Source organism: Primulina eburnea, unplaced genomic scaffold, assembly GCF_022965805.1.
Source record: "Primulina eburnea isolate SZY01 unplaced genomic scaffold, ASM2296580v1 ctg857_ERROPOS3498143, whole genome shotgun sequence".
Classification (NCBI taxonomy): Eukaryota; Viridiplantae; Streptophyta; class Magnoliopsida; order Lamiales; family Gesneriaceae; genus Primulina; species Primulina eburnea.
Genome location: NW_027331626.1, coordinates 712,531 through 734,193, shown reverse-complemented (window position 1 = coordinate 734,193; position 21,663 = coordinate 712,531). Strand labels below are relative to the sequence as shown.

Below are 21,663 nucleotides of genomic sequence, written 5' to 3'. Positions count from 1 at the left end.
CGACTTTTTGGGGGGCATTCAGACAGATTGAGAGATTGTTCTTGAGCCGCCGCAAGTTTGGAGAGCACTTTGCGCTTGGAGTGAAGATTTGAAGTTTTCCGGGCGTCGTTCTTCGCGTTTTTCGTCAACTCTAGTATTTCTAACTTTGTTTTCATCTTTTGAACTTTGTTTTGTTGATTTTTGATCATGAATTCTAGTAGCTAAACTTTATTATTTGTTGGGATTAAAGAGGATCCTACGTACCCCAAACGTTGATGTGAATTAATTTATATTTCGATTGTGCATTATTCTTGATTTTACTACTGTTTTACTGTGTCATTAAAGCGTAGCTAACTTTAACGACGTTTTCATATCACGAGTGAGTTCGAGAGAATAACGAGTGATAGGATCGAGTAGTATAATCCACGGATCTACAATTTACATAGATATATGAAATTGGATACGGCCGATAGTCATAGTCCTTAGGGTCGAAAACTAGGGGATTTCATAGATCGAAATGCTATTTGCTCTTGATAAATAATTAAAGACATTTAATTACTTCATTGAGTAGAATTAGTTTGACATAGCTCGGGAGAGTATGTTCAATATATTAGGAAATCTTGTCGGAAGCGTAGATCACGATCGAACGAATTGATTAATAAACGAGGGGTAGGTGAACCGAGATTCCCAACAAATCCATTTCTTATTGAATTTTAACTCAACATTTTAGATTAAATTCTCATTCATTACTTATTGAATCATTTTAATTGCATATTTATTTGAGTATAGTAGGAATAATCACACAACTCAATTTTCGTTGCTAAATGTTAAATAACTGAAAATAATAATTGTTAAACACAGTCCTCAGTGGAACGATACTCGTACTCTTGTACACTATATTACTACTTGACATCGTGCACTTGCGATTAATTTTTGAGCATACAAAATCATATTTTATTGGGGATTTCACTGTGCAAGTTTTGCTCGATCAAGTTTTTGGCGCCGTTGCCGGGGACTGTTAATCTACAATTTTATTTTTAGTTATTTCCTTTAGCATTATTTTATTTCTCTTGAGATAACACTTCATATTTTATTACAGATATTTCTTCCAGTGCATGCCAAAGTCACTTGACGTGGAGCTTGAGTTTGATCCTGAAATTGAAAGAAATTTCCGAAGGCGGAGACAACAAGAAAGACTGAAAGAACTGATGGAAAGACACGAGCAAGAACGTGGAGAGGAACAGCGTGACAATAGACAAGTTGAGATACCACGCCGCATACCGATGCTGGAGTATGCCCAGCCTTCTTTGGAGGGTGCACGCCCTAGCATTGTGAGGCCTATCGTGCGGGCAAATCACTTTGAAATCAAGCCAGCCATAATCCAGATGATTCAGAACACGGTCCAATTTGGAGGAACTGCAATGGATGACCCAAACACGCACATCGCGGATTTTCTTGAAATTTGCGATACTTTTAAATTCAATGGAGTTTCTGATGATGCTGTTAGGTTACGTTTATTTCCTTTCTCCTTACGTGACAAAGCTAAAGCGTGGTTAAATTGTTTGCATGTAGGTTCGATCGCTACGTGGGATGACATGGCGAAAGCCTTTCTCATCAAATACTTCCCTCCCTCCAAGACCATGAAGCTGCGGGCAGACATTACAACATTTGCTCAATTCGATCAGGAATCTCTATATGAGGCATGGGAACGCTTCAAGGATCTACTACGAAGATGCCCACATCACGAGTTACCACTTGGGTTAGTCGTTCAAACATTTTATTATGGTTTGCTTACTCCTAACCATACTATGATAGATGCGGCTGCTTGTGGAAACCTGTTGAGAAAGACCGCGGAGGAAGGATATGAATTGTTAGAGGAGATGGCTGCTAGCAGCTATCATCCTCAATCTGAAAGAAACAACCAGCGGAAGAGTGCAGGAGTGCACCAGGTAAATGATTTTTCTGCTATTACTGCAAAACTTGATGCTTTAAACAGGAAAATAGACAGCTTGAATGTGGGTGGCACGGCGATGCGTCTTCAAGAAATATTCTGTGAAAAGTGTGGAGGGGAACACTATGCGAAGGACTGTCAAGATGACAATCCATTCTATGTGCAAAATGAGGCACCAGTGAACCAAGTGGGAGTCCAAAACCGCCCAAGGCATGACCCTTATTCGAACACATACAATCCTGGGTGGAGGCAACATCCCAACTTCTCATGGGGCGGTCAAAACAGTCAGAATAGACCGCAAGGAGGACAACAATATGGGAAACAACCGATGTACAGATCCGATCCTCCTAGAGAAGAAAAGTCCAACTTGGAGCAAATGATGTCTAAGTTTATTTCATCCACTGAAACTAGAATTCAAAACCAAGATGCATCGATAAAAGGGCTCGAGAATCAAATTGGACAGTTTGCCAAGATGATAGCAAGTAGAGAGCCGGGCACCTTGCCAAGTAATACCGAGACTAATCCAAAAGAGCAAGTGAAGGACATTGAGTTGAAGAGTGGGAAAATTTTGGAGTCGAAGGGAAAGGAAAAAATTCAAATTCCGGATGAACCGACTGAGACATCAAAAGGTAAGTCTTCTAATTCCACACCAGCACCCACTGCACAACCTAAAATTGTTATACCTCCTCCTTTTCCTGCTGCATTGAAAAAAGCAAAACTAGATGCACAATTCGGTAAGTTTCTCGAGGTGTTTAAAAAATTGCATATCAATATTCCCTTCGCCGATGCTTTAATGCAAATGCCTAGTTATGCTAAATTTTTGAAGGATATTTTAGCAAATAAGAGGAAGTTGGAGGGTCACATGACAGTGAACTTAACTGAAAATTGCTCCGCCTTGGTGCAAAACAAAATCCCACCGAAGCTAAAAGACCCAGGGAGTTTCTCTATTCCTTGCATGATTGGTGATGTTGTTTTTCATAAGGCATTATGTGATCTTGATGCAAGTATTAATCTTATGCCATTGTCTGTGTTTAGGAAACTTGGGTTGGGAGAGCCTAAGCCGACGAGGATGTCCTTGCAACTGGCTGACAGATCTGTTAAGTACCCCCGCGGAGTGATTGAGGATGTGCTAGTGAAAGTGGACAAATTCATTTTCCTTGCGGATTTCGTGGTTCTCGACATGGAGGAGGATACAGAGACGCCTCTAATTTTGGGGAGACCGTTCCTTGCGACTGGCAAGGCACTGATTGATGTGCAAGAAGGGAAGTTGAGATTGAGAGTGGGCGAGGAAGAGATTACTTTTGATGTTTTTAATGCACTTAGGCACACACTGCATTCTGATAGTTGTTATAGAATTGATGCTTTTGATGCCTCTGTGTCTAACTATGTGCAGGATGCTTTGAGAGATCCTTTGGAGGCTGCTATCACTACTGAATTGGCAGAAGATGATTTGGACGACGAAAAAGCTGAAATAGTGGCATACTTGAATGCCAACCATCCGTGGAGAAAGCCAATAAAGATGAGGTTGGAAAATTTGGGAGATCGAAAAGACTTGATCCCACAGAAATCAAGCCTGGAGGAGCCACCGACGCTCGAGCTGAAGCCACTGCCTCCACACCTAAAGTACGTATACCTAGGTGAGCATAACACCTTACCTGTCATTATTTCTGCTGCTTTGACAGATGTGATGAAGGACAAACTGTTAAAAGTCTTGAAAGCGCACAAGGGTGCATTTGCGTGGAAGGTGGCGGATATCAAAGGGATCAATCCATCAGTCTGTATGCACAAAATATTGATGGAAGACAAGTACTCACCTCTTGTGCAACCTCAGAGAAGATTAAATCCAAAGATGCAAGAGGTAGTGAAAGCTGAAACGATTAAGCTTCTCGATGCAGGTATTATCTATCCTATATCTGATAGTGCATGGGTAAGTCCGGTTCAGTGTGTGCCAAAGAAGGGTGGGATTACTGTGATTGCAAATTATAATAATGAACTAATACCCACTAGAACTGTTACGGGATGGCGTGTGTGCATTGATTATAGAAAATTGAATGATGCCACCCGAAAAGACCACTTTCCCCTTCCCTTTATTGATCAAATGCTTGAGAGGTTAGCGGGTCATGAGTTTTATTGTTTTTAGATGGGTATTCGGGGTATAATCAAATCACCATTGCACCTGAGGACCAAGAGAAAACCACTTTCACTTGTCCTTATGGAACTTTCGCTTTTCGCCGCATGCCGTTTGGTCTTTGTAATGCTCCTGCCACATTTCAACGTTGCATGACCGCTATATTCCATGATATAATAGAAACTTTTCTTGAAATTTTTATGGATGACTTCTCTATTTTCGGCCCTTCTTTTGATGACTGTTTGCAGAACTTGAGGGTGGTGTTAGTGAGATGTGAGGAGACAAATTTGGTGCTGAATTGGGAAAAGTGCCACTTCATGGTACAAGAGGGAATTGTCCTAGGGCACAAGATTTCGGAGCACGGAATAGAGGTGGATAAGGCGAAAGTTGAAGTCATCAAGAACTTGCCACCTCCGGCGTCCATAAAGGGAGTTAGAAGTTTTCTAGGCCACGCCGGTTTTTATCGGCGTTTTATAAAAGATTTTTCAAAAATTTCCAAACCTCTATCTTCCTTACTTATGAAAGATGTGCCATTTGATTTCAATTCTGACTGTTTACAGGCATACAAGAATCTGAAGGAACGCTTGGTGACGGCTCCTGTCTTGGTAGCACCGGATTGGGATCTATCTTTCGAGATCATGTGCGACGCCAGTTACACTGCAGTGGGGGCCGTACTTGGCCAGCGGCAAAACAAGGTATTTCACACAATTTACTATGCAAGTAAGACCTTAGATGAGGCTCAATTGAATTATGCAACAACTGAAAAGGAATTACTTGCAGTAGTATTCGCACTTGACAAATTTCATTCATACCTTGTTTTGTCCAAAGTAATTGTATTCACTGATCATTCTGCCCTTAAATACTTACTTGCTAAAAAAGATGCAAAGACACGCTTACTTCGGTGGATCTTACTGTTACAAGAGTTTGATTTGGAAATAAAAGATAAGAAAGGTGTTGAGAATGTGGTGGCGGATCATTTATCTAGACTAGAGCTTGTTAGTAATGACTGTGTAGATCAAGCTATTAATGATTGGTTTCCTGACGAGCAACTGTTTGAGAGGGAACATTGTACATGGTATGCAAATGTGAAGTCCCGAAAATTTTAAGTCCATATGAACCACGTGCGTGCAAGTTATTAAATTTCTTATGTATTTTATTAAAGGATTTTAATGCATGCTTTCATTTAATTTATGAAATTTATTATTTTAATTATTTATGTTTATTTAATGTATGTTAAAATGTTTCTTGAGTTTTATGTTTCAGACGATTATTCGAGGCGAGATTGAGGAAAGGAGACCGGGACGATTTTTAGTAAATTTTAATGCGGTATTTTATTTTAAGTTAAGGATGGGGTATTTTAAATGAATTATTTAGTTTTAGTAATTTAAAGATCTAATTCATGTATTTAGTAATGTTAGGATTTTTAAACTTTTAAAGAATTAGTATTGGAACATTTTATTTTAAAATTAGAAAATTTTAGTAAATTTATTTAAAGGATTAAAATTTTATTTTAATTTGATAATTTGTTTAATATTTTAATTGGCATGATTATTTTATGTATATGTGTATATATATATATATATATATATATATATATATATATATATATATATATATATATATATATACACATATACGTATATCACACACACTGTGACACCCTGACCCGTAACGATAAAAATACAGCGGAATTTAAAATTTTCTTTCAAATGGAAGGAGTTTCAAAATACATTTCATAAAATGTTTACAAAATAAATACATGATCATTCAATTGAAATACAAAATACAAAACAATCATTCTTATGATCATGTCCCAAAATATTTGCAAAATAATCTTCCTTCCAACGGTGTATGCATATGACCCCCATCCACGATCACTGTCCTGGTCCGTCACTCTTAGCTGCATCACATGAAATAACTGAAATGAGAATAAATCTCAGCAAGTGGAACTCTTACATAGCAATGATATATAGTATATTCTGTAAATCATGACTTTAAAATCATAAATACCATCAACTCTGAAACATGAATACTGTAGCAATAACATAGCAATAGGATGGTATTCTCTTTTCTCTGGTTGGATTGATATCAATAGTATCTCTGACTGTGGTTGCAAATATCCCATCGATATAAATCGATAACTGTGAGGGATATAAGCCTATGGTTGTTGATCAACTAATTGCATGCAATTATCTGACTATGTATTTATCAATCCAATAGAAACATTTAAACTCTCTTTGGCTTTAACAATCACTTTGAAACTCTTTCTTTTCTCTTTTATTCCCTTTGAACAATAATGAGACATAAAATGCCTCCAATATACATATCAATGGAATTAATACATAACAATGAATCAATTGAAGGGAATAACACATTAAAACCTTTGAAACACAATACATATAACATCATGTGAGCACAAGGGATGAAATTCCACTTACAACCCAATAGAACACCTCAAACTTAGCTCTTGGTTCACCACCTACAACAATAATCCATAAATAACACCAACATCAACTCAATATCCAAGATTACAAGCTAATTAATCCATAAATCCAACAAGAACAACAACCCAAGTCAACTCTTACCCAAAACCTTAAAAGAATCGCACCAAAAGCTTACCTTAGCTTCCTTATACCACGGAGAACCTCGATCTCAAGTCGAAAATCGAACTAGATCCAAGAATCAAAGGTAGGAAATGGATGAAATGGAAGAAAACCCTTGCTCCTTAGAGAGAAAAACGAGATTGAAGGGGAAAGAAGAAGAGAAATGAAGTCAAATCATCCAAAAAGTTACTTTAAATCTCGACCATACCTCCAAAAAGCAAGACCGCGGGTGCGGCACTCCAAGGACCGCGGGTGCGCCATGCCTTCGACCAAACCAACATTTCCTGGACCACTAAGACCGCGGGTGCGCTCCGTTAAGGACCGCGGGTGCGCTCCTGCATCGGTCCTGCCACCGCGTACTCTGTGCACAGCTACTTCAAAGATCGCCTCAAAAACGCTTCTTCCCGTCTGAATTAGAAAAAGTGGTAAACTACAAAGTTGTAGATCTATGTCTTATCTTGACTCCCTCAAAATGTCAGATCATTTGGAGGTTTGAGTAAAAAGTTATGCTAAATCTCCCAACCTGTGTCACTGGAGGAACGTCGAAACACACAACACTCTTCGGGACACTTTTGGCTTACCTTCCACAATGATTTGAACAAAACTCAAAATAAGGAAGTTATAGCCTTATGTCTTATCTAACCACTCCAATTGGCCTCACCTCATTTGGATCAATATACCATTTATCATGAATTTAATTGTAACGCCGCTACAATAACACTGCACATCATCTATAACCAACCATACTATAAATCATAACTCGAAACTCTTAACATCCAAACTATACTTAAACTTACCCAAATTGCCAATAATCATACAAAATCTTAAACCATACCATACACCGGGCTCGGCTATTATACACACCTTATGCTTATCAATTATATAGATGGATGCAAACACACCACACACATATATTTAATTATATATATATTATATATATATATATATATATATATATATATATATATATATCAACACACAAGCACACAAACTTTGACTCACAAACACACTCACACATTTTCACACACACACACCTACACGTATATTACATACACACAAACAACAAAACACAACACATTTCTTTTCCATCAAACCTTTTGACTAAGGGAAAGAAATGTTTCTAAAACTCTTTCCTTTCAAGCAATCTTCATTATTTCTTTTCCCTTTTCCATCAACAAGTATCGTTCTTTTCTCTACAATTTCCAGCAATTTTAGTTCACTTTTATTTCAAGAAAATCGAGCCACGATCGTCCGGAATCATCTCTCGCTCCGTTTCCGCTTCGGTATCGTCGTTACGGTATTTTTAAATATCAAAAGGCACGTATATTCTGTTCTTGATGCATCGATCTTGTCATATTATGCGTTGTGTTGTTATTTATGCGAAAATTATATGTGCGATGCGTAGAAGTTTGAGCAATCACGTCTAGATCAAGTTTGAAACAATTTTGGATCACCAAATTCACGTTTTTGCTGTTCTGTAAAATACTGCGATTTTGTGGTATTGATTTTGAGAAAACTTTCAACTACAAAGACGTAGATCTTTTCGATACCTTCGATTTGATATAAAATTCAAAATATTTGGAAGAAAATTGAGTGAGTTATGGAGTTTTTCGTAGGACTGCTCAAACTGCATTTTTTTAGAAACGTTTTTGCTGTTCTGAAAAATACTGCGATTTTTTCAGTAAAGATTTTGAGAAAACTTTTAACTACAAAAACGTAGATCTTTTTGATACGTTCGATTTGATATAAAATTCGAGTTATTTGGATTAAAAATGAGTGAGTTATGGAGTTTTTAGTATGACTGCTCAAATCGTGTTTCAAGAAAGTTATGAATTTTAATATGTTCTTGAAGTTTTTATGTTGCAGGCTTTGTTGGAGATCGACGGGTGATCGTTGCTGCATATAAGAAAGTTAGTAATGATGTTTAGAGTATTTTTGAGGTTTTGATTCATGTCGTTAAGAGCTTGAATTATTAAGAAGTCGTAAGAAATAAACTTTAATATAAATGACAGTATTTTGGGTCGTATGAATTGTAGGGTGATTATAAAAGTTTAGTTCATTGTTATGGTGTCCTAGAATGGTCTCATAGTGATGAATCTTGATGCATTATGTGTTAATTGGGAGAATAGATATGTCGAAAAATTTTCATAAAATAATTCGTCGAACAGAGCGGACACGGACCCAGACACGGAGGGAGGCACGGGGTCCGTGCCTTCTTATTTCATCACAACAATTTTTAAGCGCACGGACACGGACCATGATACGGACCTAGGGACGGGGTCCGTGTACCTTCAGATTTTAGGTATATTCTTTTATTATTTAAGGTTTGATTTGAGGTTTTATACCATGGTTTAATATGATGTTTTACAGGGTTATGTCATGGGAAATTATAGAATGTTCTAAGAATTTATTTAGCTTGGGATTAAGCATGACATTTACGTTTAAGTTGTACAAGTTAAGTTTATGTATTCATATTAGTATGTTGCAGCAACGACCCGATTGACATCCAACAAATCCCTCAATGCAAAGTAAGTATGTATGACGTGCAAAGAAAATATTTGAAGTTTTTGAGGTATGCTAAATGTCTTGTGACCAAAAGTGAATGGGTTTGGAAGTCGGTGAACGTGGCCGAGGACCTCTCCACCCCGTTAAATTATGAACGGGTTTGAAGTTAGGATTGGAAAGCGTTAAATTATGAATGGGGACCAATCCTCCCGTTAAATTATGAACGGGTTAGATCGTGGTTGTGAAGCGTTAAATTATGAACGTGGATCAACTGGCCTGTTAAATTATGAACAGGGATCTCATGTATGTGACAGTGGATACGTCCCTGTCAGCCCAGTACTGTGGTTTGTCTGATCAGATATTTATTATGTTAAGGGTCACTTGCTTTGAAACATCCTCTACGCAAAATGATGAAGTTAAGTATGTTGAAGTATGAAAGCATGTTTAAAGAAAAGTTTATGTGATGGCACGTCATATTATGTATGCATGTATGTTCAAAGTTTATGCAAAGCTCAAGTTTATGAAAGTTCAAGTTATTATGCAAGTTCAAGTTTCAAAGTATGTATGTTCAAGTTCAAAGAAGTTTATGAGAGTTCAAAGTTATTATGAAAGTTTAAGTTTATTAAGAGTTCAAGTTTATTACGCAAAGTTTAAGTTTCAAGTATATATGTTGTATTTTGAAGTTGTATGTGGTTTTATTATGTAATACTCGTTATTCTCAGTTTATACGTGTTGAGTCTTTAGACTCACTAGACTTGATCGATGCAGGTGAGTATGTTGATGAGGAGACAGGAGGTGGCGACCAAGGGGCAGGCTTGGACTGAGCGGAAGGGTAAACCCGAGGACCACTATGTTTATGTTTTATGAAAACTTTAAAATACTATGTTTTTATGTTGGATGTGAGATGATTTGAAATAAGTACTTTGTTGGAAAATATTAGTTGGGAATGTTGATTTTAATATATTAAGTTAAATAACAAGTGACGACCGTATGAAATTTTATGTTTAAAAAAATTTTTAATTTTTCCGCAAATTTTGAAGTAGTAGAAGTACGGTACGTTTCAGTTGGTATCAGAGCGGTTTTCTTGTAAAGGGTTATGCCTACTGCCAGTCGCAAGAAGCTCACGAAGTCACACCTCAAGCCTGTAAGTTTTAAAGTTTTAAAGTCTTTTAAGTAGTAAGCATGAAGTTATGATTTCAGCATGTGCATGTTTTAAATACTATCACTTGTATGTTTACATGACATACTTTTTAGATTGCAGATTTATCTGTTGTTGTGATTCGAGATTGAATCTTTAAAATCTTTATGCATGTTACGACATGAAATGGAAAATTATTTAATTTTCTTGCATGCTGGTGTGGTGGACTTGGACATGAGTAATAATTTTGCTTTTGGGAGTCGAGAAAAGTTAGAAATGATTTGTCAATGTTAGAAATGATTTGTCAATATTAATTTTTGGATTAGTAGTACTGATGTTATACTCGTGGGTCACAAGTTAAACTTGACAATTATGAATACTTTTGGGACTTGTATATTTTCTAAGAATTACAAATGATTCGTGGTTGCTAGCTTAATTAATTTTTGAAGATTTCATGTAAGGATTAATGATTTGAAGACTACGACGATCTTTGGAAGTATAAAGACGTAGAATTTATTTAAAGTGTATGCTCTATCTAGATATATTTAAGGATTGAATTACATGAATTGAGAATTTTAAAGACCTAAGTGCAAAGCAATATTCTAAGGGATTATTTTCGAATTTACCAAATTTTGGGATTAGATTTTTAGTTCAAGAATTTTAAAGTTAATGAGGTTAAGTCGAAAAATTTATGGGTACGAAGATGCAAATTTCAAACAGTTGTAGGGCCAAAAATATAAATTTTGGGAACTTTTGAAAATTTCGAAATTTTTGAGGATTTAGTTCGAACTTTTAAGGAACACTTGAGTAAGATCAGTAGCTTTTCGAGGTTATGGAATTGATTTTTGGTTTAATAAGCTTAAAATTATTGAACTTTATGTTACGAGAAATCTATAAGATGGAATTAGGAACGCCAACAACTTATGGGTAATTGTAAAATTTTTGTACTTTAGGACAATTGGATAAAATTTTCGAGGAAAGTAAGAATTTATGCTACAATTTTAAGAAATTGAGAGAACTAGTTTAGCGGTAAGTGATAACTGAATGGTTTAAATGATAAGAATTCTCGAGGATTTAAGCTCAAAGGAATTATTAGAACCTTGAAGTATTTGGGTTATAATATTATAAGAAATGGTAATCAAGGGAGTTGTAAGATGAATTGATATTTGGCTCGAAAGTTAGGCGCTAGTGAATTAATGTTGCGGTAAATTAAGAATTTAGAATGATAACGATTTGAGGTAAAAGTTGCTCAATTAACTAAGTTATAAGAGTAGACAATGAGTTAGCAAAATTTTTGGGAACTTAAGATTTATGTGTTATAAGTTTTTATCAATGATCTTAACAGCTAGGATTATACTTTTGTTGGAATTTTATTTTCTAGAAAGATGAGTATGATCGATGGTTAGGTTACTCGATAGATGTATGAAAAGATTTAAGTAGACATCTGGTCTTGAGAAATTTTTTTGTAAGTTATTAAGAAAATTGGGAATAAGTAAATATGTGTGTTGGAATTATGTTATCTAAAACTATTTGGATTGCGTAAGTTGAATTTAAAATGTATGAAATATTTGTTAGTACGGAAATTTTTGTGGGTGAAATAAATACAAAAGGGAATTAGTGGTGTTCAACATAAGTTATCAATCAATGAATATTAAGATTTTTATTGAGTAAGAAATCTAAAAGTTTGCCATGGTGGTACGACAAATCACGATGCATTTTATTAATTAATGAATATTACAATACAAAGTAATAGATAAACAACAATTACAAGTAATCGTAAAAATAAAGAAAAAACATGAGGAGGATATTCTCCGATAAATACAAGAATCGTAAATATAATAACTAAAATAATTGAAAATAACTTTGCAAGAGTCATCTTCTTTTTCTTCGAAAAATTTGATGAAGAATAAGTTTTAGAGAAGAAGAGAAAGTTGGAGTGATTGAATGAATTTGTGAGATGGTATTTATAGAGAGAAAAAAAAAATATAGCCGTTTGTTACCGTTTTATGACCGTTGGTATATGTATGTATTTGTATAATTTTATGGTAAAAATATGGTGTATATAATATTAGATATGTTTAAATAATTATGTATATCATATCTCATTATTATAATGAGATGTCATAATTTATTTTGTTTAAAAATCTTATAGGCTTTTATACTTGTCGTATCCCTTACTCGAAATTAAAGGTTGACAACAATTTTATATTTGAGATGTACTTGTAAATAGCTAAGTTACATAAGCTTGGTATTGTAAGGAAAGACTCGATTCAAGAGTTGTAGGCCAATATTATTATGAGGTAAGATAAGATTTAACTTTTAAGTGTATTGCCGTGGATAGAAATTGATCAAAAAAATTTTGATGCTAATGTATTAGTTCGATGAACATTACGAGTATAGTATAAGAAAAGTAAAAATACGATAAGCTTGAACCTTCATTTCTAATATTGGGAACAGCGAGAAAAGTTAGAAGTCGAGATCATAGTAAAGTTAAAGTAAGTCTCCATAAGTCGTTTTAAGTTGTGAATCGCAAACAAGGTTTTTGGTAGGAAATTTAATTAGGATTGAAGAGACGTAAGACAACATAAAACTTGATTTATCAGAGTAGCGCAGCTGTGGGGACCCGGACGCTAATCATCTTCTTAATCGTTATTGGGATTTAAATTATCAGTTCTGATAAACAGGGTCTAAAAATTTTCTTTTTAAATTATAACTGTGGAAGGTAATGGAATCTAAATACTATACATGTCTGTATATAAAAATACAAATTCAGTATTAAAATACAATAATGTACAACATTCTAATCTAAGGTTCACTACTAAAGTTCTAGTAGTAAAATCCAATCTACTGCAAATCCGGAATCACCACGCTAACTCGTCTTCTCTCATCGTCATCTCGACCCTGATCCAGCCCCACCTGTTGTCATGTACACATACAAAACACGACAACAACAGGATAACTCCGGTGAGAATAAATCCCAGTATAAAACATGGTAAGCATGTATATAAACAAACTAATTCATAAAACATGCGATCATGTATAAACACAATATATTTCATAATCTATGAAATTAAGCATGCAACTAAAATCAGATAAACATGCATATAAACAATCTAAATCATAAAAACATGCTAGCACAACTGGAAGCAATAACGATGGGTCCCATGATCTAGGAGCCACATCCATATAAGCATGAAGTCCTAATCAAATCATGTCTAGACTTGACTCGATCTATAACTCTAGGGATCCCGGGGTGAATAAGACGTCACTGGCTGTCACCTACCCAACCACTCGGGGCGACTGTACGTCTTATTCCTAGACTTCGGTCCGAGCTGTATCGACGGATGGCAATAGGAGTAATGGCTACTCCTAAGTTGAGATACACCGAACGTCTAGAAGTCTGACAATGGCTGTCAAGACTTTCCTATCTTAAATGCAATGAATAACAATCTATAAACAAAGCATAATCATATTCATATCTGAATACGACAATGATCTTACCTGCTTGAATATAATTCTATAATCGAAGCATAATCATGTAGCAATATAAACAATAATCTAGTATGTGATTTTATTGAGAAACTCAAATTAATCTAATTTGAGTTATGCTTCCCGAATATCACATGAATTATACCTTTGTCGTCCCTGTCTGACGAAGACGATGACATGTATTCAACTCTGTCCATATCGAATCTGAAATGACAATATCGAATACACTGCATCGGTGAATAACTCAATATACAATCTGTTCTGATCAATACTCAATTCAGTATACAATCTGATCAATGTCTGAACAATGTACAATCTGATTCATATCAACGATATCACGATGAAATCTAAATCATTGTCTGAATCTGATCAATCTAACTCAGTTGATGTTTCGACGGCATAACAATACAATCTGAGTAACCCCGTCAATCTGAACATCACAAATATAATACTGAAACTCATAATCGGTGTCGATACAATCATACTCTGAATAATAACACAATTCTGATATAGAATCTCAGTCAATATCTTTCAAAAATCATAACAATTACATAAACAGTCTGTTTTGTAATCTGACTTCAATTCTTTAATGTCTACGGTAGCAGAAACACTATATCTGAATCATATTCAATTCTGACAATATCATAAATTCAAAACATGTCTAAACGTAACAAAACTTACGTCCAGTTGTAGCCTGTGTTGATAGGAACACAGTACTGAAGTCGGATTCAAAATCAGACGGACGGATTTCTCACAAAAGGCGTAAGGATTTTTCACTACTTTCTCGTGCTTCCCTTTTCTCGTTTCCTACTAAATTCTGAGGAAAGAATCGTGTATATATATATATATACACTCACCATGCATGTAACCACAACGTGGCTACCTTTTACCATTCTTAGGTGGCGCTCGAGCGGTTGAAATATACCGCTCGGGCGCCGAACATACTGTCCGAATTCTCATCCTATCCTCCTCTCGCGCTCGGGCGGTCAAAAACTACCGCTCGGGCGCGAGACATTCATTCCAAAGGTTAACCTTATGGTGCATTGGCGCTCGGGCGGTCTCTTTCTACCGCTCGAGCGCCGAAGGTTCTGTCCCAATTTCTTGGCTAACCATGCAACGACGCCCGACCTCGTCATTTAAGTTCTTATAACCTCAATCATGTCAATAATCACTCGTCTGATTATAATGATTAAATCTCGGGCATTACATTTCTCCCCCTCTTAGATCTGAGTTCGTCCTCGAACTCATAAGCAATCAATTCAGATATAAGAGAAGAAATGTATAATAGAGTTTAACATCCAAACTCCTCTCTTAATGAATCCATTCTGAAATCTCTTTCTTGTATCAATCTCTGATTTCAATTCTGGAATAAAACTTCATAAAGTATACTATTCTAATACTTCTTAAACTAACTCTGACAGAATCAATCTTGCCATGTTGGTTATACAACATCCGTATAAACCAATCACAGTTCATAACAAAACAATACTAGCAGTTGTTATCAAACCCGTTAATCCCAATCAAGGACATATGAAATCTTCAGTTTCAAATACCAAGCATCATCATCCGATGTTGGTTTCTTTAATCTGTCCATTCTGAACTGTCTTGATAACTATTGTCATGCAGTAAGTCATATAGTGACAATAAATCATAACAACTAGTGCTAACATCCAGCACTAAAACTCTACCAATATCTGTCAGTATCTGAATCATACACTCTGACTACCTGTCAATCTGTGAAAAATCTGCGAAAGAGCTCATGATATCTTCTATCACAAGTACAAACTCAATCAAAATCACAATCTGATATAATCTACTTAAATTTTCTGTTCCATCTGAACATTTCTTTGACATCGATCTATGTCATCTAGTTCTGTTTGTACGTAGTCTGGTACAAACTGATAGATATAGATTGAGTAATATGTCAATCATAATCATATCATATCTCAATCTGGAGAAAATGACGGTACTTTCATTACGAAAACCATAGAAATGTACTCCCATTTCTATTCAGAATATACAAAATCTGTAATAATCTTCTGATTTCTATCTTTCTGTCTTTTTTCTGTTAGCGATTCAGACTTATCAGTATGATTTCTGCCAACATTTCCGTACAAATTCTGTTCTAACTGATTTAACCTGTTTATATCAAAACTGTCTTCTATCCGAATGAAAACTGAATCCATCACTGTGCATGTCTGACACTATCTGTGATATCTGATTCAAACTGTTCGGTACCAACCAATCAGTTAATAAAAGAAATTAAGGAAGAAATACCTACCTGGTATTCGGCACTGACTACAAATATCAAATTCTGTTATATAATTCTGAAACATTCTGATATCACATTTCTGAATTGTTGCAACTCTCAACTGTTTACAATATTCTGTATCAAACATATATGCAAACCACAGTACTATCCATCAGATTCGAAATAAAAACAACCTATACAGATCTAGTGAGTTTAAGAAAACTCATAAAACAGCGATTGCTGGCAATACTGATAATTCTGACTACTGATCAATCTTCACAGTGCCCAAATCATCTGCCATATCTCATCTGCAAATAGAATATGCTCCCAAACAATAGAAGATGTCTCAAAATACTGATTTAGAACAATAACAATACGCAAGTAGATATAACATAATAAGAGAATAAGAAAATCTGCAAAACTCAGCAATTCTGACTTTCTGACATTTCTGTTAATTCTGATATATCTGATATCTGTGTCGTTTACAGTCGCTGATTTCTGTCTCAACTGTGTAAATAATCGGTATACACACTGCAGATATTACATATGCTGAATACAATCCGTTTCAATTATGATTCATACCTGACCCATTTCTGTATACAATAATCACCATTCTCTGTATATTCAATAAAGTCTTCAAATATTCATTTCAACCAGTCAGATGCTGCTAACATATCAAATATCATAGATATAACAAGCATAAAATCATCAGAATATCTCCGAACATAAGAGTTAGCAATCTGTACTCTTCTATTAATCTTCCATATCATTCTGTACTGAATTCTAGTATATAACCATTACCTGGTATCGATTCAATTCTGAAATCTACCTTTCTGATATCAACACATCTGAAATCTTATCTAGGCAAATATCAATCAATCCTTACGTAACTATCGAATCTGTAGTTGCTAAACTCGATTTCATTAGGTCTACTGAATACATAAGGATACCATCTGTTCCTTTCTGTAATAATCGAGTCATCAACAATACAATTATTAAAGGAATTCTGAATCTAGAATCCTTATCGGAAAATTTCCGTTTATCAGCCAGATCTGGTCTGAATCTTACCATTTCTAGGACAATTTCTACCATATCTCTGTACTTGTTCACCATCTTCATATCAGTAATGCAATTAAATCAGATCATCAACAACACAAGTACAGCACAATCTATTCACCTCATTTTTATCTTACTGTAGTATATATATATATATATATATATATATATATATATCATAAAAATCTTAGATATCATCATTTTCCTCAACCATCAAGGAAAGTAATACTACAGTACAACAAACCCAATAGGTACAGCATATCTCCATGCTAATCAATCATAGATACTCATAAAAATGCATTAGTACGTATCAATATATATGCAATATAATCATAAAAGAATAGTACCTATGACGTTCGGGGTCTGTTCTTCTGTCATTATCACCAATGACTCTGCTTCCTAACCTCTTCGGAAGCCTCTCTGGGGACAGGCTCTAGCAAAGTGCCCCGGCTATCTACAAATATGGCAACTACCAGTCACTCCCTGGCATTGCTCTGTGGGATGTCTCCCCCCACAAGTCCTGCAATACACCCCAGTATAGCTCGGGCTGGAACCACTGGAACTAGAGGAACCACCTCCTAATTTCTTGAACGATTTCTTTCGAGCTTTCAGCAAATCTTGCTTCCCACTCGTGCTGCCGCGTTCAAATCGTAGAGGGTATTGCTGTGTCTGGGTTTGCTTCACGCTCAACCTTCCCAATTGTCTAATCAGACTTGCCTCCGCCCTCTTTGCTTTATTCAAGGCATCGGCAAAATGATAAGGTTGCTGCATGTTCAACAGTGCAACTATCTCTGAATTCAATCCTCTGACGAATTGATTCACTACAGCTTCGTCATTCCCAGCCAAATGAGGAGCAAAATGCAGTAATGTAGAGAATTTCGCCACATATTCTTCAACATTCAGTTGACCTTGTCTCAAATTCTCAAATTCTGCTCTTTTGTCCTCCCGGTATGAAACTGAGAAAAATCTTTGATAGAATTCAGCTTTGAAGACTTCCCACGTGATCACCGTACCATGTAGTTCTAATATGCCTCTGATCGTAATCCACCAATTTCTGGCAGCCTCTCGTAACTGATAAACTACCAATTTAACTCTCTGTTCATCTGAACAATTAAGTAAATCAACCAGTATTTCTATGTCATCAAACCAGTGCTGACAATCTTCCGATGTCTCAATACCGCTGAGAATCGGCGGCTGAAGTAACTGAAATTCTCTCAACTTCGTTTCCATTGGAGTTTCTGACACATTTATCTGAGATTCTGATCTATCTATCTGATCATACGAAGTACTGCCTTTTTCAGGAATCCTTCGGGGGCTATATCTGATTACCAAAACATTAGTAATCCAGTACAACCAATCTGTTCCAATCTTTCTCTGATCATCTTACTGCTGATCAGGAATCAGATCTGATTTATATTCAAGAATACATAATACCCATTCAAATCAAATAATCAGGGAAACATGTATCTCAAAGCAGAAACACATAATCTCATGCTAGCACACAATCTCAATCAACAATAAAATAAATCTCATGCTAGCAATCACATGCAAGGAAGAAAATTCAATCTACCCCGCTCATTCTCTTCTATCTCAGTCTACAGAACCTACGGCTCTAGAACCTACTGTTCTGGTACCTAATGCTCTGATACCACCTGTTGTGGGGACCCGGACGCTAATCATCTTCTTAATCTTTATTGGGATTTAAATTATCAGTTCTGATAAACAGGGTCTAAAAATTTTCTTTTTAAATTATAACTGCGGAAGGTAATGGAATCTAAATACTATACATGTCTGTATATAAAAATACAAATTCAGTATTAAAATACAATAATGTACAACATTCTAATCTAAGGTTCACTACTAAAGTTCTAGTAGTAAAATCCAATCTACTGCAAGTCCGGAATCACCACGCTTACTCGTCTTCTCTCATCGTCATCTCGACCCTGATCCAGCCCTACCTGTTGTCATGCACACATACAAAACACGACAACAGCCGGATAACTCCGGTGAGAATAAATCTCAGTATAAAACATGGTAAGCATGTATATAAACAAACTAATTCATAAAACATGCGATCATGTATAAACACAATATATTTCATAATCTATGAAATTAAGCATGCAACTCAAATCAGATAAACATGCATATAAACAATCTAAATCATAAAAACATGCTAGCACAACTGGAAGCAATAACGATGGGTCCCATGATCTAGGAGCCACATCCATATAAGCATGAAGTCCTAATCAAATCATGTCTAGACTTGACTCGATCTATAACTCTAGGGATCCCGGGGTGAATAAGACGTCACTGGCTGTCACCTACCCAACCACTCGGGGCGACTGTACGTCTTATTCCTAGACTTCGGTCCGAGCTGTATCGACGGCTGGCAATAAGTAATGGCTACTCCTAAGTTGAGATACACCGAACGTCTAGAAGTCTGACAATGGCTGTCAAGACTTTCCTATCTTAAATGCAATGAATAACAATCTATAAACAAAGCATAATCATATTCATATCTGAATACGACAATGATCTTACCTGCTTGAATATAATTCTATAATCGAAGCATAATCATGTAGCAATATAAACAATAATCTAGTATGTGATTTTATTGGGAAACTCAAATTAATCTATTTTGAGTTATGCTTCCCGAATATCACATGAATTATACCTTTGTCGTCCCTGTATGACGAAGACGATGACCTGTATTCAACTCTGTCCATATCGAATCTGAAATGACAATATCGAATACACTGTATCAGTGAATAACTCAATATACAATCTGTTCTGATCAATACTCAATTCAGTATACAATCTGATCAATGTCTGAACAATGTACAATCTGATTCATATCAACGATATCACAATGAAATCTAAATCATTGTCTGAATCTGATCAATCTAACTCAGTTGATGTTTCGACGGCATAACAATACAATCTGAGTAACCCCGTCAATCTGAACATCACAAATATAATACTGAAACTCATAATCGGTGTCGATACAATCATACTCTGAATAATAACACAATTCTGATATAGAATCTCAGTCAATATCTTTCAAAAATCATAACAATTACATAAACAGTCTGTTTTGTAATCTGACTTCAATTCTTTAATGTCTACGGTAGCAGAAACACTATATCTGAATCATATTCAATTCTGACAATATCATAAATTCAAAACATGTCTAAACGTAACAAAACTTACGTCCAGTTGTAGCCTGTGTTGATAGGAACACAATACTGAAGTCGGATTCAAAATCAGACGGACGGATTTCTCACAAAAGGCGTAAGGATTTTTCACTACTTTCTCGTGCTTCCCTTTTCTCGTTTCCTACTAAATTCTGAGGAAAGAATCGTGTATATAAATATATATATACACTCACCATGCATGTAACCACAACGTGGCTACCTTTTACCATTCTTAGGTGGCGCTCGAGCGGTTGAAATATACCGCTCGGGCGCCGAACATACTGTCCGAATTCTCATCCTATCCTCCTCTCGCGCTCGGGCGGTCAAAAACTACCGCTCGGGCGCGAGACATTCTGTCCAAAGGTTAACCTTATGGTGCATTGGCGCTCGGGCGGTCTCTTTCTACCGCCCGAGCGCCGAAGGTTCTGTCCCAATTTCTTGGCTAACCATGCAACGACGCCCGGCCTCGTCATTTAAGTTCTTATAACCTCAATCATGTCAATAATCACTCGTCTGATTATAATGATTAAATCTCGGGCATTACAGCAGCGGTTGCGTGGATTTTTGGAATACTAGAATTAAGAATCTAAACTTTTGGATTATTGAGGATTAGCGAATTTCGGGGACGAAATTCAAATTAAGGGGGATAGATTGTGAAGTCACGAAAATTTTAAGTCTATATGAACCACGTGCGTGCAAGTTATTAAATTTCTTATGTATTTTATTAAAGGATTTTAATGCATGCTTTCATTTAATTTATGAAATTTATTATTTTAATTATTTATGTTTATTTAATGTATGTTAAAATGTTTCTTGAGTTTTATGTTTCAGACGATTATTCGAGGCGAGATTGAGGAAAGGAGACCGGAACGATTTTTAGTAAATTTTAATGCGGTATTTTATTTTAAGTTAAGGATGAGGTATTTTAAATGAATTATTTAGTTTTAGTAATTTAAAGATCTAATTCATGTATTTAGTAATGTTAGGATTTTTAAACTTTTAAAGAATTAGTATTGGAACATTTTATTTTAAAATTAGAAAATTTTAGTAAATTTATTTAAAGGATTAAAATTTTATTTTAATTTGATAATTTGTTTAATATTTTAATTGGCATGATTCTTTTATGTATATGTGTATATATATATATATATACATATACGTATATCACACACACCTTATGCTTATCAATTATATAGATGGATGCAAACACACCACACACATATATTTAATTATATATATATATATCAACACACAAGCACACAAACTTTGACTCACAAACACACTCACACATTTTCACACACACACCTACACCTATATTACATACACACAAACAACAAAACACAACACATTTCTTTCCATCAAACCTTTT

General features: G+C 35.5%; 1 non-coding gene across 1 annotated transcript; it reads right to left on the bottom strand.

Moving 5' to 3' along the window:
- Positions 1-1,623: 1,623 nt before the first annotated feature.
- On the bottom strand, positions 1,624-1,729 carry LOC140822480 (small nucleolar RNA R71). The gene has a single exon (XR_012115966.1). It is a non-coding gene; the product is annotated as a small nucleolar RNA R71 (small nucleolar RNA).
- Positions 1,730-21,663: the final 19,934 nt, after the last annotated feature.